The following is a 13,821-nucleotide window of genomic DNA, read 5'->3' as shown; positions in this document are numbered from 1 at the left end:
CTCCTTCTAATTGATATGCAACACAGAAGCTAGAGTGGGCCTTTTAATATACAGGTTGGATCATGCCCCTCTCTATTCCAATACTATGTATACACTGGCTCACCATTTCACTTAGAGAAACTCCAAGTTCTTTACAATGGTCTACAGTGCCCTACATAATCTGGCTTCCTTAGCTCTTCCTCAGAGCTTTATACTTGCTCCCTTAGTAGTTATGCTCCATGCTCACATTTTCAGCAAAGATCCAGGTATGCTCTTTTCCTTCAAGCACTAGTCTGGTTATTTCATCTGTGTGGAAAATCCTCCCGTAAATGCAAATCACACACTCCCTCACCACTCAAATATTTGCTCACACCCCTATGAGACCAACCCTGATCACCATATTTTACATTGCTATCCACGCTATTGTACATGGTTATCTTTACATGAATTTTCTACTGTCTCTATTTGATGTAACTTTACAAATTACTATGAACCCCAATATTTCTTTTATTATTTGTTATCTATTTCCATCAATTAGAATGTGAGCAACACATTTTTGGTTATTTTCACTGGTGTGAACACACATTTAGAATAGCATCTGAGACAGATGAGGTGCTCAATAAATATTTATTCACCAATGAAACAACAGGACACCATCCCTTTCTTTTTTTTTTTTTTTTAAGATTTTATTTATTATTCGTGAGAGAGAGAGAGAGGCAGAGGGAGAAGCAGGCTCCATGCAGGGAGCCTGACATGGGACTCCATCCCCGGTCTCCAGGATCAGGCCCTGGGCTGAAGGAGGCGCTAAACCGCTGAGCCACCAGGGCTGCCCCACCATCCCTTTCTTTGTGTTTATACACCTTGGTCAGCTTTATCCTCAATTTACCTTTTCTTAACAGCCAACTTTGTTTTTGTTTAGTGGTATCAGAAATAAAAACGTGCTTTAAAAAACAATTTTCCGGGAGGGGGCAAGATGGCTGAAGAGTAGGGTTCCCCAAGTCACCTGTCCCCACCAAATTACCTAGATAACTTTCAAATCATCCTGAAAACCTACAAATTCAGTCTGAGATTTAAAGAGAGAACAGCTGGAATACTACAGTGAGAAGAGTTTGCACTTCTATCAAGGCAGGAAGACGGGAAAAAAAATAATAAAGAAATAAAAAAGCATCCAAGGGGGGAGGGGCCCCGTGAGGAACCAGGCTAAGGCCGCAAGGCGAGTGCCCCCAGGACAGGAAAGCTCCGGCCTGGGGAAGCAGGAGCTTTACCATTCCTCCCGGATGGAAAGGTGCTTGCAGGGAGTTGGATGGAGCAGAATCCCAGGAGGGGCGGGCATGCCCTCAGGCTCCCAGGGGCACTAACAGAGGACCTGCACGGGGGGGGGGGGGGGTGCGAGGGGGAGGGGAGGAGAGCATGCCACACACCACAGCCAAGCTCCCTAAAGGGCCTGGGAGCAGCTCGGGCGGCGGCTCCGGCAGTGGCTCCTCAGGAGGGGAGGAGCGCTGTTCCAGCGGTGCAGGCCCCAGAGCCCAGGGTGCTGGGGGACACAGCCCAAGATCCGGGGCTCCCCCCCGGGATAGGCAAAGGCCGGGAGGACACAGGACAGCAAGGACGCTCCTGCCACTGGGCTGCCCCGAGCTGTGCAGATCGGCGCCCCCCACCCCTGGAGCATCCAGGCCCCCGTGGACTGGGAGATGTGGTAGTTACTGTGGGAACTGACTCTAGGGCTGGAGAGCTGGCCGCCGCCACTGTTGTTGTTCCTCCTGGGTCCTGATAGGATAAACAACTCCCACTGAGCATCACAGTGGCCACACAGGATAAACAGGGTAAACAATTCCCACTGAGTCGTGCACCAGGCAGGGGGCTGAGCAGCTCCCCCAGGTGCACACACCTGAGAATCAGCACAGGAGCCCCCTCCCCCAGAAGACCAGCTAGAAGGACAGGGGAAAAGCAAGTTATTGACCAAGCAGCACTGGAAAGTTCCAGGGGAGGTCGAGGGATTTACAGCATATAGAATCAGAGGATACCCCCCTTATTTTTTGTTTTCTGTTTGCTTCCCCCCCCCCACTTTTTTTCTTTTCTTCTTTTTTTTTTAAATTTTTATTTATTTATGATAGGGACACAGTGAGAGAGAGAGGCAGAGACACAGGCAGAGGGAGAAGCAGGCTCCATGCACCGGGAGCCCCACGTGAGACTCAATCCCGGGTCTCCAGGATCGCGCCCTGGGCCAAAGGCAGGCGCCAAATCGCTGCACCACCCAGGGATCCCTCTTTTCTTCTTCTTTTTCTTTTTTCTCTTCTCTCTTTTTCTCCTTTTTCCAGTACAAGTTGTTTTTGGCCACTGTGCACTGAGCAAAATGACTAGAAGGAAAAACTCACCTCAAAAGAAAGAATCAGAAACAGTCCTCTCTCCCACAGAGTTACAAAATTTGGATTACAATTCAATGTCAGAAAGCGAATTCAGAAGCACAATTATAAAGCTACTGGTGGCTCTAGAAAAAAGTATAAAGGATTCAAAAGACTTCAAGACTGCAGAATTTAGATCTAATCAGGCAGAAATTAAACATCAATTAAATGAGATGCAATCCAAACTAGAGGTCCTAACGACGAGGGTTAACAAGGTAGAAGAACGAGTGAGTGACATAGAAGACTTTTTTTTTTTAAATTTATGATAGTCACACACACACAGAGAGAAGAGAGAGGCAGAGACATAGGCAGAGGGAGAAGCAGGCTCCATGCACCGGGAGCCCGAGGTGGGATTCGATTCCGGGTCTCCAGGATCACGCCCTGGGCCAAAGGCAGGCGCTAAACCACTGCACCAACCAGGGATCCCCCTAGAAGACAAGTTGATGGCAAGGAGGGAAACTGGGGAAAAAAGAGAAAAACAATTAAAAGGTCATGAGGATAGGTTAAGGGAAATAAATGACTGCCTCAGAAGGAAAAATCTACATTTAATTGGGGTTCCTGAGGGCACCGAAAGGGACAGAGGTCCAGAATATGTCTTTGAACAAATCATAGCTGAGAGCTTTCCTAACTTGGGAAGGGAAACAGGCATTCAGATCCAGGAAATAGAGATCTCCCCCTAAAATCAATAAAAACCGCTCAACACCTCCACATTTAATAGTGAAACTCACAAATTCCAAAGATAAAAAGAAGATCCTAAAGCAACAAGAGACAAGAAACCTCTAACTTTTATGGGGAGAAACATTAGATTAATAGCAGACCTCTCCACAGAGACCTGGCAGGCCAGAAAGGACTGGCAGGATATAGTCAGGGTCCTAAATGAGAAGAACCTGCAGCCAATAATACTTTATCCAGCAGGGCTCTCATTCAGAATAGAAAGAGATATAAAGAGCTTCCAAGATAGACAGAAACTGAAAGAATATGTGACCACCAAGTCGGCTCTGCAAGAAATACTAAGGGGGACTCTGTAATAGAGGAAGTCCAAGGAAATAATCCACAAAAACAGGGACTGAATAGGTATCATGATGACACTAAATTCATATCTTTCACTAGTAACTCTGAACGTGAATGGGCTTAATGACCCCATCAAAAGGCGCAGGGTTTCAGACTGGATAAAAAAGCAGGACCCATCTATTTGCTGTCTACAAGAGACTCATTTTAGACATAAGGACACCTATAGCCTGAAAATAAAATAAATACCATTTACCAAAAAAATAAAAACCATTTACCATGCAAATGGTCCTCAAAAGAAAGCAGGGGTAGCCATCCTTATATCAGATAAATTAAAGTTTATCCCAAAGACTGTAGTGAGAGATGAAGAGGGACACTATAACATACTTAAAGGATCTACCCAACAAGAGGACCTAACAATCATTAATATTTATGCCCCGAATGTGGGAGCTGCCAAGAATATCAATCAATTAATAACCAAAGTTAAGACATACTTAGATAATAATACACTTATACTTGGTGACTTGGATGTAGCGCTTTCTACAATCGACAGATCTTCTAAACACAACATCTCCAAAGAAACAAGAGCTTTAAATGATACACTGGACCAGATGAATTTCACAGATATTTACAGAACTTTACATCCAAACGCAACTGAATACACATTCTTCTCAAGTGCACAAGGAACTTTCTCCAGAATAGACCACATACTGGGTCATAAATCAGGTGTTAACCGATACCAAAAGATTGGGATCATCCCCTGCATATTTTCAGACCATAAGGCTTTCAAATTAGAACTAAATCACAAGAAGAGTTTGGAAGGATTTCAAACACGTGGAGGATAAGGACCATCCTGCTAAAAGATGAAAGGATCAACCAGGAAATTAGAGAAGAATTAAAAAGATTCATGGAAACTAATGAAGACACAACCATTCAAAATCTTGGGGATACAGCAAAAGCAGTCCTGAGGGGGAAATACATGCAGTACAAGCATCCATCCAAAAATTGGAAAGAACTCAAATACAAAAGCTAACGTTGCACCTAAAGGAGCTAGAGAAAGAACAGAAAATAGATACTACACCCAGCAGAAGAAGAGACTTAATAAAGGTTCGGGCAGAACTCAATGAAATAGAGACCAGAAGAACTGTAGAACAGATCAACAAAACCAGGAGTTGGTTCTTTGAAAGAATTAATAAGATAGATAAACCAGTAGCCAGCCTTATTAAAAAGAGAAAAGACTCATATTAATAAAATCATGAATGAGAAAGGAGAGATCACTACCAATACCAAGGAAATACAAACGATTTTAAAAACTTATTATGGGCAGCTTTACGCCAATAAACTAGGCATTCTAGAAGAAATGGACGCATTTCTGGAAAACCACAAACTACCAAAACTGGAACAGGAAGAAATAGGAAACTGAACAGGCCAATAACCAAGGAGGAAATTGAAGCAGTCATCAAAAACCTCCCAAGACACAAAGAACAGTAAGACAATTATTTTTAGTTCTCATCTGCAAAATGGACACTTGATTTCTGGGTGGCAATTGCAGATGTATGCAGTAGGGTTTTGTTTGTTTTTAATCACTGAGAACCTGTGTGTTTAAAGGATCCTGTAATTATATTTCTCTACAATGCCTATGATTGGTGGAAGAGTATAAATCTCCAACTCCCGTGTGGAGATATGACTGTTTTAAGAGAAAAGTGACTAAAGACTCCATCTTTAGAAGAGCAGAGATTATCAAGGACTTCAGTATTCTCAGATTCTCAGTATTATCAGATTTCAAAATTACTGTGAAATTCTTTTTTTAAAAAGATTTTATTTATTCATTTATGAAAGATACACACACACACACACACAGAGAGAGACAGAGACACAGGCAGAGGGAGAGGGAGAAGTAGGCTCCATGCAGGACGTCCAATGCGGGACTTGATCCGGGAAGCCCAGGATCACACCCTGAGCAAAGGCAGACATTCAACCACTGAGCCACCCAGGCATCCTAATTACTGTGAAATTCTAATTATCCTATAAATACATAACTTTCTACCCAAGAAGAACCTCGCTGTCCCCTTTGATCCCCCTTTGAAATTCTAGTGTGTTCACCACTCACACACCTGTAGCATTAACAGGATAGTTTGTTATGACATATAAAGTTCTACCCAAGTAGCATAATGATGGACATTTCAATATTCTTTCTCTGCACAGTGCACATAATTTAGCTCCTAACCACAGCTCCATGGCCACCATTTCCTTTTTATAAAGGGAATAAAATTAATCTCTTATTTTGCCCTTGAATGACTACACTTTGAGCGTGGGAGTGGCTGGTGATCACAGCTGTTAAGGAGTCAGAGACTCCTCAAAGTTGTCTATGATTTACAGAAACTATGTAAATTCTCACTCTACATAAAATGGCATCTTTGTTGGAGAATTAAATTCATTTTATGTTTTCAAAATTATTTCTGGAACTTCCCTTTGGTTTAAAATTCTCGTTTGATAAAGTTCATATGTATATTCTACTACTTTTTCTTAAAACTATCTTTCAATTGTAATTGCTGTTATAAAAATCACAATTGTATCTAAACATTCTGAGCAAATTGACCTGCCTATAAAGTTAACATGAACGTTTTTGTCTGAATACCCCACAACTGAGGCACCTGGGTGGCTCAGTGGTTGAGCATCTGCCTTTGGCTCAGGTCACGATCCTAGGGTTCTGGGATCAAGCCCTCCTTCTGGCTCCCCACAGGGAGCCTGCCTCTCCTTCTGCCTATGTCTCTGCCTCTCTCTGTCTCTCATGAATAAAATCGTTAAAAACAAACAAACAAACCCACAATTCCCTCCTTCAATAACCCAAGGACTAAGGGTTGTTGTCAATTAGCGTGCAACCTTGGAGAAGCATCATTTATTTACTACTTAGTAAAATCTCCTTTAGATAACCTCTCTCTGATCCATTTGTTTGTTTGTTTTTTTGGCGGGGGTGGAGGGAAGACGGAGGGGCAGAGGGAGCGGGAGAAAGAATCTTAAGCAGGCTTCATGAGGTGGAGCTTAATCTTAGGACCCTGAGATCCTGACCTGAGCCAAAAATCAAGTTAGACCCTTAACCAAATAAGCCACCCAGGTGCCCCCTTTTGTTTGCCTTTCAGGACATATTCTGAATGTTCTTTATGTGGAAAAAATGTGGTTAATGAAAAGCCCTACAGGAAACAGGAGATAGTAATATATACATATGGGGTTTTCTCCAGATCTTCAACTCCAATGAAGACTGATTTCCACTATAAAGAAAAGACCAATTTGCAGGGCACCTGGGTGGCTCAGTGGTTGAGCACCTGCCTTTGGCTTTGGTCATGATCCGTGTCCTGGAATAGAGTCCCACATCAGACTCCCTGCAGGGAGTCTGCTTCTCTCTCTGCCTATGTCTCTGCCTCTCTCTTGTGTCTCTCATGAATAAATAAATAAAATCTTCAAAAATGTTTTAAAAGACTGATTTCCATTTGATATTGATATGATGGGCTCTTCCAACTTGGAAATGGGGTTCATCTTCCTCATTCAGAAGGAGTGGAGACCCTGGGAAATTTCCTCCTCTTTGGTCTTTATAACTTCACTTTGATTACTAGACCCAAGATGAAATCCAAAGACCTGATTTTCAACCAACTGGTCTAAGCCGACTCCTTGGTGTTTTTGTCCAAAGGGATCCCTCAAGACCATGGCAGATTTTGGATGGAAATACTTCCTGGATGACATTGGATGTAAAGTTGTCTTTTACATACAGAGTGGGTAGAGGAGTTTCCCTCAGCATCACTTGCCTTTTGAGTGGCTCCCAGGCCATTAAGCTTCATTCTAATATCCCTAGGGTGATGGAACTCAGAATATCTCCAAAGTGCATTGGCTTCTGCTGTTTCCTCTGCTGGATCTTGCATCTCCTGTTAAATATCTACATTCCAATAAGAGTGACTGGGCCACTGAACAGCAAAAACTTTAGTTTGAAAAAAACATGTCTACTGTTCTGGACTACCACAAGATAAATTTATAGGCTCACTAAATGCTGTTATTAGGTAACTTTGACTTTGTATGTTTGAGCATCATGGTCTGGGCTAGTTGCTCCCCATTCCTTGTCCTGCTCAGGCACAAGCAGCGAGTCCAACAAATTCATAGCCACAGACTTTGTCACAGACCTTCCCATGAGTCCAGAGCCACATGTACCGTCTTGATCCTGGTGAGCTCCTTTGTCTGCTGTTATTTCCTCTCTTCCATTTTGTCTCTTTGCCTAGTATTTATTTCAAGTCCAAACCAGTGGCTAGTAAACACTGCTGTTTATTATACTGTTATAGCATCATATTTTCTAACATTCAGCCCATTTGTGATCATCATCAGTGATATGCATGTCTCTCAGTTCTGCCTTGCCTACCGGACAAGGAAAACAATGTTCCTTTAGCTGGTAAAACAGTTGTATAGCTTTTGATCTGTGCAGATAAATCTATTTTTCATTTTACCCTTTGTTAATATATAGGTGACTATTTGGGGCTAGTTGCAATTCCAGGAACCTGTGATAGCCAGTGATTAACACCCCGCCCTCAAACAGCTATAAGTATAGCCAAAATAGAATTATACAATATGCAATGATTACTTAATACACACATTCTATATTCCTCAACTAAGTTCAAGGTCCTTTAGGAAGATAGAATGTATGAAAATTACCAAGTTTGTCAACATAAGCAAAATGTCCCCTATGTCTAGCTTAAAAGAAGGGCTTTTAATAACTTTAATATTTTTTTCTAAACGTATATGGATGAGGCTGTACCTATTTTCCCTATGAGGGAAAATATCTGGAATGGCCCATGTGGGGAATGCACATGGAACATTTTTTAAAATTTTAAATTCAATTAATTGACATATAATGTGTTATTAGTTTCAGAGGTAGAGATCAGGGATTCATCAGTTTTATATGATATCCAGTGCCCATTATATCACATGCCCTCCTTAATGTCCATCACCCACACATGCAACCTCTTATTTTTTATTTTTTAAAGATTTTATTTATTCATGAGAGACACAGAAAAAGGGAGACAGGCAGAGTCACAAGCAGAGGGAGAAGCAGGCTCCTTACAGGGAGCCTGATGTGGGACTCGATCCCAGACCTCAAGATCACGTCCTGAGACAGACCCTCAACCGCTGAGCCATCCAGGCATCTCCCACACATGCAAACTTAAACAACAAAACTAGTGTTTGTGGCAGAATACCATAGATTAAACATGAATTCTAAACTTTGTCCTAACATTGGCAACGGTCAATGAAGGGGTTCAGTAACATGTGTGAATCATCACCTTTGCTTTTTACACGTTATTTAGTACATACATAATTAAATGTGTTTTATTTTGATAAACTTCTTCTGACTCCTAATTTTTATTAAAGTATTTTGGTTTAGGGGTGCCTGGATGGCTCAGCGGTTGGGCGTCTGCCTTTGGCCCAGGGCGTGATCCCGGAGTACCGGGATCAAGTCCCACATTGGACTCCCTGCGTGGAGCCTGCTTCTCCCTCTGCCCACCCCCCTCTGTGTCTCTCATGACTAAATAAATAAATAAACTCTTTTTAAAAAAGTATTTTGGTTTAATAGTTTTCAATCTAGCATTTCCAATCTTCAATCACTGGCTTTTATTTTGAACAAAAGGCAAACTTTCAAGAACTTAAGTAAGCATTTCTCACATTTACTATTTCTCACATTTATTATTAAGTATATTTTTTCCTCTGGGATGTCTTTTATTTAATTCAGGCTGTTCATATCGTCTTTAAGGATTTTAATTTAACCTGTTAATTTTCCTGAAGAGTCCAGATAATTTTACAACTATTTTATAGTTAATTGTGATAAATCCTAAGACTGAATGCTGTCTTTGAGAATGTATAACCTTTTATCGTTTATTTGCACATAGAAAATGATGACATTTATAGGCCTCCTTAAGTCCAATTAATTTTTATTTAAAAAATTCATGCACCATGCAACTGTTTCTTGAGCTTGTTTCCACAATAGCCTATGATGAGGCCTTGTCCTTCCTATGACATCCACTCACACACAATCCACTATCAGTTAGGGCGTGTTTCTCTAAATCACCCTGACTTAAATGCTTTCCAATTACCTACAGATCACCAATTAACTTTTGTCCTCTGTAGTCCTAAAGTAATTCCTAGACCAATTAGTTCTTGAATAGTTGATGAGAAAACACTGTATTTAAAATGGAACCTTAGCCCAATGACACCTAATCCATACACCTAATGAAGCCACAAAGGATACAGCAGTTTCCTTATCTGTGATGACTCTGTCTCTGACTCAGGCAGACACATCTCAGTGAGTTTTCCCAGACCTGCTCTAATGACTGCTGTCAGTTCTTTCCTGAACTGCAGGTCTGTCCCCTGACCTTACTGGTCTATAGGTTCTACAGCAGATTTCATATTTTCTAACAGTGAGTCTGAGATTATTTTATTTCTAGGGGTCTGCTAACAATTTATTCATACAACTCATCTATAAGCTAAGTATCCTCATGTTCATCTGAAGAGGAGAAAACAGATTTACAACCTATAAACTCCAGCCATCATTCCATGTCACAACTTGACTCAAACTCATTTGTCCAAGTTTCTGACCATGTTCTTAATGGAAATACTTTGCATCCAAGTAACAGTGATCATCCTGTTTTAGAAGCTGAATGAAGCATTTTGGGAGTTTTTTCTTTTGCATTTTATGGATTGATCTGTTCCACTTGATTTTCAGTCAAGCAATCACTCTCTGAGTCTGTGAGGAATTCACACTCATACTGATTGATTTGGTGTTTTTGTTTCATACCTTGCCTCTTATGAGAGATCTCATTAGAAAGAAATCTGCTAGTTAAACCTAATAATCAACCTTCTTTTTCTTCTTTTCCAACTTTTAATTCTTTCTCATTTCTGCTTTCTGGGAAGGTTATGTATAATTCATCTTCATTAAATTCTTACATATTACTGTTTTTTGGTTCTATCACTTAAGGACCACACTTAGGTTTATCCCATTTTTTCTTCACACTCTTATGGTGAAATACAACATTTGCACAGGGGATTAATATATATTTAGAATTTAACAAATGTTCCTAAATAGATGCCTCTGTATCTGCCACTGAGGGAAATAAAAAGTACTAGTCAGTACAATTCAGCCATGTTGTTCAATGTGTCTGGATCATTTGTTTTCATTGCTGCTGAGGCGATTAAAACACAATCTGGGGCAGCCCCGGATTTCTGTTCATGTCTTCTGCCCATTTCATGATTGGATTGTTTGTTTCTTTGCTGTTGAATTTAATGAGTTCTTTATAGATCTTGGACACTAGCCCTGTATCTGATATGTCATTTGTAAGTGTCTTCTCCCATTCTGTAGGTTGTCTTTTAGTTTTGTTGACTGTTTCTTTTGCTGTGCAAAAGCTTTTTATCTTGATGAAGTCCCAATAATTCATTTTTACTTTTATTTCTCTTGCCTTCATGGATGTATCTTGCAAGAGGTTGCTGTGGTCAAGTTCAAAAAGGGTGTTGCAGGGATCCCTGGGTGGCTCAGCGGTTTAGCACCTGCCTTTGGCCCAGGGTGCGATCCTGGAGTCCCGGGATGGAGTCTCACGTCAGGCTCCTGGCATGGAGCCTGCTTCTCCCTCCTCCCGTGTCTCCGCCTCTCTATCATAAATAAATAAATAAATAAATAAATAAATAAATAAATAAATAATTTTTTTAAAAAGGGTGTTGCCTGTGCTCTCCTCTAGGATTTTGATGGAATCTTGTCTCACATTGAGATCTTTCATCCATTTTGAGTTTCTTTGTGTATGGTATAAGACAATGGTCCAGTTTCATTCTTCCGCATGTGGATGTCCAATTTTCCCAGCACCATTTATTGAAGAGACTGTCTTTTTTCCAGTGGATAGTCTTTCCTGCTTTCTCAAATATTAATTGACCATAAAGTTGAGGGTCCACTTCTGGATTCTCTATTCTGTTCCATGGATCTGTGTGTCTGTTTTTGTGCCAGTACCATACTGTCTTGATGACTACAGCTTTGTAGTACAACCTGATATCTGGAATTGTGATGCCTCCAGCTATGGTTTTCTTTTTCAATATTCCCCTGGCTATTCGGGGTCTTTTCTGATTCCACACAAATCTTAAGATGATTTGTTCCAACTCTCTGAAGAAAGTCCATGGTACTTTGGTTCCATATCTTGCTATTATAAAAAATCTCCAATAAACATAGGGGTGTATGTATCTTTTCAAATGATTGTTTTTCATATTCTTTGTGTAAATACCCAGTAGTGGAATTACTGGATCATATGGCAATTCTATTTTTAATTTTTTAGCAATCTTCAAACTGTTTTCCACAATAGCTGCACCAATTTGCATTCTCACCAACAGTGCATGAAGTTTCCTTTCTCCTCCACTTCTTTGCCAATACTTGTTTTCCATGTTTTTTATTTTTGCCATTATGACAAATATGAGGTGATACTCATTCTGGTTTTGATTTACATTTCTCTGATGATTAGTGATGAGCATCTTTTCATGTGTCTGTTGGCTGGATGAGGATTTTCTTGGTATATATAATTTTTACTTCAATACTTTAAGAACTTATCTCATGGTACACTTGCATTCACTAATCGTGAAAAGGAATGAGCCTGCTGACTTGGGTTCCTCCATTTCTCTCGTTGCGCATGTGTATAACTTCCTCCTGTCGTTGATTCTTATTATAATGGGTCTAAGCAGCATGTGTTTCTCCCTTCCAAACATTCCCCCTCTGTAATTTCCTCCTTCTTTGTGTTCTATTATCTAGATATATGTCTGCTGCTTCTTTAATGTGTCAGGTTTTAGATTTCCTTTAAAATCTCCACTAGTTTTACCCCTTTAGGACTGTTTTGAGAGTTCCTCCACTGATATTTATTTAATAATATATATTTTATATATATTCTTATTTACATATACTTTTAGTATATTATATATTAACATATATAATTTAATATATATTACTATTAATCCCCATCATATATATTCACACTTTTTTTTCCCCCAAAATACACTCTACACCCAATTTGGGGCTTGAACTCCCAACCTGAAGATCAAGAGTCGCATGTTCTACCAACTGAGCCAGCCAGGCACCCCTAATATTTTTTATTTTAGTTCAATAGACATTCTTTTTTTGTTTTTGACATTCTTTTTTAAAAAAGATTTGAGAGATAGAGAGCATATGCACATGCAGAGGTAGAGAGAGAAGCAGACTCCACCCTGAGCAGGAACTCTGATGCAGAGCTCAATCCCAGGACCCTGGGATCACGACCTGAGCTGAAGGCAGATGCTCAACTGACAGCCACCCAGGTGCCCCTGTATAGACATTACTATTTATCCTATCCATTGTGTACTTTATGAAACCACTGTATTCAATGCCCAGCATTTCCACATTATCACAACTTTTGTATTACTTATATCCTTCTAACTTTGAAAGTAAATCTTACATTTTATTTTTTAAAAGATTTTATTTATTTATTCATGAGAGACAGACAGGCAGAGACACAGGCAGAGGGAGAAGCAGGCTTCCCACAGGAGCCTGATGTGGGACTCGATCCTGGATCCTGGGATCACACCTTGAGCCAAAGGCAGACGCTCAACCACTGAGCCACCCAGGCATCTCTTACATTTTATTTTATAGCTATTTCTCCGGTGTTATACATAACCCCTTTTACAGTGATTTTGCTTACAGGTAACTTTGAAAGAGAAAGCCAAAAGGTGACTTCTTTACTAGATATGAAGAAACTAGAAAATCATGGTAATGAAAATGTGGTGTCAAAAAGTCAAGCAATCTTTATGAAGCAGCAACTGCTAGTCTAGATTTTGCTTGCCAATCTGCCATACATATGACTGGTAAGGAGACCACAAGCCCAAATGGATTGAGAAAGATTATTCCTTACACAGATAGCATAAGAAAACATTCTGTCACTTCCTGCTATGCCTGTCATATAGGAAGGACACCACAAAACCAAAGGGACCAGATTACAGGCAACATGTGCAGTGGGACTCGGTTGCTGAGAAGCCTATTCAAGCCTGGTTCTGAGTGTTGTTGTTTTTTAAAGATATATCCATTTATTTGAGACCCAAAGAGAGAGGCAGAGACATAGGCAGAGGGAGAAGCAGGCTCCCTGCAGGGAGCCCAATGTGGGACTCCATCCCAGGTCCCCAGGATCATGACCTGAGCCAAAGGCAGATGCTCAACGACTGAGCCACCCAGGTGCCCCTCTGAGTGGTTTTACATCCTCACAGATGGACCCTATGGAGGGAGGGATTAAGTGGAAATTCCAATGTCTCACAGGAACCAGGGAGGCAGTGAAACTCTCATATACTGCTGGTAGGAAATAGAAAAACCCTTTCAGATCACTTTGGCAACTTCTTAAAAAGCTAAATATTC

The 13,821-nt window shown here is 40.7% G+C and overlaps 1 pseudogene; it reads left to right on the top strand.

Moving 5' to 3' along the window:
• Positions 1 to 6,891: 6,891 nt before the first annotated feature.
• LOC140600044 (vomeronasal type-1 receptor 1-like) lies at positions 6,892 to 7,900 on the top strand (annotated as a pseudogene).
• The last annotated feature ends 5,921 nt before the right edge of the window (positions 7,901 to 13,821 follow it).

Source organism: Vulpes vulpes, chromosome 1, assembly GCF_048418805.1.
Source record: "Vulpes vulpes isolate BD-2025 chromosome 1, VulVul3, whole genome shotgun sequence".
NCBI lineage: Eukaryota > Metazoa > Chordata > Mammalia > Carnivora > Canidae > Vulpes > Vulpes vulpes.
This window is presented reverse-complemented; position numbering and strand designations above follow the sequence as displayed.